Below are 3,877 nucleotides of genomic sequence, written 5' to 3' on the forward strand. Positions count from 1 at the left end.
AAAGCTTCCTTTTGAGATATTTTGATTGAGGGAGCCATTACGGGACTAGCAAGAAACCTGGCACTAGATAATTTCCCAGGAATCCACAAGGATGACCCCAATTAAGACCTTAAGCAATAAAGGAGAGGGTGTCCAAACAGGCTTTGCCCTATAGTCAGACTGATGAATATCTTAAATATTACTATAAAACCTTCATCCAACAACTGATGGAAACAGAGGCAGAGACCCACGTTGGAGCACTGGACTGAGTTCCCAAAGTCCAGTTGAAGAGTGGGAGGAGTGAGAATATGAGCAAAGAGGTCAAGGCCATGATGGGGATACCACTGAAACAGCTTTTCTGAGTGAATGGGAGCTCACTGACTCCAGCTGGACAGGGAAGAAACAAGCATAGGACCAAACTAGTCCCTCTGAATGTGGGTGACAGTTGTATGGCTGGGGCAGACTGTGGGGTCACTGGCAGTGGGACCAGGATTTATCCCTGCTGCTTGTACTGGCTTTTTGGAACCCATTCTCTTTGGAGAGATACCTTGCTTGCTCATCCTAGATATAGTAGGGAGGGCCTTGGACCTTCCCCAAAGCAAAGTGCCTTGACCTCTCTGAGGAGTGGATGGGGAGTGGGATGGGGGGTGGGGGGTAAGTGGAAGGGATGGGAGGAGGAGAGGGAGTAGGAACTGATATTGGTATGCAAAATGACAAAAAATATTTGTTTTCTTTTCAAAAAAGAAATTTAAAATGTTTCTTTTTGATTAGATACAGTTTATCAAATTAAGAATTGTTATTGCTTTCATTTTTTAAGAAATATTTGCTTATTTCTAACACACGAAGATGTTTTCTTACATTGCTGGAAACTTTTTTATCTTACATTTAATTATCACCTTTCATATCAATCCTTGCATTTTTAAATGGTAGGAGCTGGTTCTCTGTCCTTGGTTCTGCGCACGGAGGGCCAGCTGGGTCAGCAGATCAGCTGACAACCGTCTTCTTCCTCTAACTGCTTCACTTTGATGTGTGTGTCGAAAATTAAACTCCTGGCAGTACAGAGTTGTTCGGGACTTCCTATCTTGTTTGTTTATTGGCTGATGTATTTATTAAAATTTTACTGTTGTATCATCTTATGTGTCCTTGACACTTGCTAAGAGAGCAGATTTTGAAGGTTCTGGAATAGCTTTGCCCTGTATCAGCTTGTCTTGATAATAATATTGAAGTTGATTGGGCAGTTTGTTTCATTTTCATGATTGCTAGGTATGCTAAGCTTTGTTTTTTAAATCATAGATTATGCTTTGGAATCACACTGGAAGTAAATTTGAAGTCAATAATATTAAAATCCTGTGGTTTAGGAAAGTAACCATAAAAAATTAGAGAATAGTTTGGATTGAAGATAAATATGACATAATTTGTGGAACCAGCTGATGTGCTTAAACGGAAACATATGCTTTAAAATGTGCATTTTCTAAAATAAAAAGCAAAAAACCCAGTTTGCACCTTGAGCTCTGATCTTAATGAATACAAAAAAGAGTCAGAAATAAATTAAAAAAATTAAAAGTACATAAATAAAAAGTAAATTAATTCAGAAAATGAAGCAAATGGAGGACAAGAAATAAGAGAGCAAAGAGATGGCTCCACTGGTAAAGTGCTTGCTGCAGCAGCATGAGGACCCGAGTTCAACTCGGCACCCATGTAAGAGTTGGGCATGGTGACACACCCTGCTAATCCCCGCACCGGGGAAGCCCAGCCAGGAAGATCTGCAGGGCTTACTGACCAACCATTGTAGCCAAATAGATGAGTTCTAGGTTCAGGGAGAGACTTCACCTCAAAAGTACAAATAGAAAGAATGTGAAGAGCAACTGTAAAAGTTCCTCAACATAGATCTCAGGCCTCCAACACACTCAAGCACATATTGCACGCATGTTGTATATTCATATGTCTGTATACACTTCAACATGTACACACAAACATATACACCATGCACACATACACATATTTGTACATAAAATACAAGCACATGTCACATGTACACACAAAAGCAGTCATACACACACGCACAAACGTACATGTATATGCTCACATACAAAACATACACAACCACCAATAAAAGGAAATCTTCAATAGTGTTTTTACAAATAATTGAATAATAAATTGGCAAACATCTTTCTGCAGAGGGCTAAGTAGTACATGCATCAGGCTTTCTGGGCCACACAGCCATACCTGCTTGCTATGGGACAATGGTCTGTACCCTGTCACTTGTATTTTAAATAAATGCTGGTTGGCAAGTAGTCAGGAAGTATAGTCGGGGCAACCAGGCAGGAAGTAGAGGTGGCAGAAACAACATGGAGCTTAAAAATTCATGGAAACTGAACAACATCTCTAAATGAAAAATGGGTCAAACAGAAGTAAGAAATTAAAGACTTCCTAGAATTAAATGAAAATGAATATACAGCATTCACAAACTTATGGGACACATTGAAAGTGGTGAGAATAAGAAAATTCATATCACTAGCGCCTGCATGAAGAATTTGGGGAAATCTCATTCTAGTGACTGAACAGCAGACCTGAAGCTTTAGAACAAAAGGAAACAAACACACCCAAGATGAGTAGACAGCAAGAAATAAATAAAATAGAAACAACCAATGAAACAAAGAGTTGTTTTTCTTTCAGAAAATAAGAAAAAATCCTTACCCAAACTAACTAAAAGACACAGAGAATATCCAAATTAACAAAATCAGAAACAAAATGGGGACAGTAATGACAATGAGGAAATTCAGAGAATCATGAAGACATACTTTAAAAACCTGTACTCTACCAAAGTGGAAAATCTAAAAGAAATGGATATTTTTTATAATAGATATAAATTACTAAAGTTAAAGATCAGACAATTTATATAGATCTATAACCCCTAGTGGAATACAGTAGTGATTAAAATTCTCCCATTGAGGGAAGAAGAAAAAGACAAGATCTCCTGGGTAAATTGGGAGCATGGGGACTATGGAGAGGGTAGAAGGGAAGGGGAGGGGAGAAAAAAATATATCTCAATAAAAACATTCTCCCATTGAAAAAAATCCAGACGGTATTAGGGCAGAATTCTACCAGACTTTTAAAGAAGAGTTAACACCAATATTTATTGTTATTCCACAAAATAGAGACAAAAGAAACATTGCCCAATTCATTTTATAAGATCACAGTTACCCTGACACTCAAACCATATAGACCTAACAAAGAACAAGAATTACAAACCAGTTACCCTTATGAACAAAGATGCAAAAATGCTCAACAAAATCCTTGCAAACTGAATGCAGGAAGACATAAAAAACATCATCCACAATGATTAAGTAGGCTTTGTCCCAGAGACAGGGATATCCCTGGGAGGGGGAGATAGAATATATTTTATGGGTGAACTGGGGATGGGTGCAGATAGTCAGTAGTATGAGAAAAGAATCTATTTTCAATAAAAGGAAAAAAATTAAAGAAGAAAAAAGAAGACGTATTTTTGATTGTGGGAGGAGGATTGGGAAGATAAAGGGGACAATAATTTTGTAAGGAATAAGTTCAGTTATCTATTGTAAAAGATGGCAACTATAGTCCATACCAATGGATATACTTACAAGTTACCAGGAATATAGATTCTAAGTTTTCTGTTGTAGATTTTCCAATATATCTACTTGTCTTGACCCAAATAAGATTGTCAGAATTTCACTTCCTTTATCTGTGTGTTTCCAATTGGCGTGTGCCACAGAGGACATTCCTATTTGAGAACTGGATGGTGGAAGTAAAGGAAAAAACACCTGTAAGTCACACATGATGTCACTTGTCTGCTGGCTCTTCTCATTGGCCATGTTAGCAGTTCGACCTACTGTTGCTCACTTTCCCTGGAACAGTGTTG

This window comes from Microtus ochrogaster, chromosome 24 (genome assembly GCF_000317375.1).
Source record: "Microtus ochrogaster isolate Prairie Vole_2 chromosome 24, MicOch1.0, whole genome shotgun sequence".
NCBI lineage: Eukaryota > Metazoa > Chordata > Mammalia > Rodentia > Cricetidae > Microtus > Microtus ochrogaster.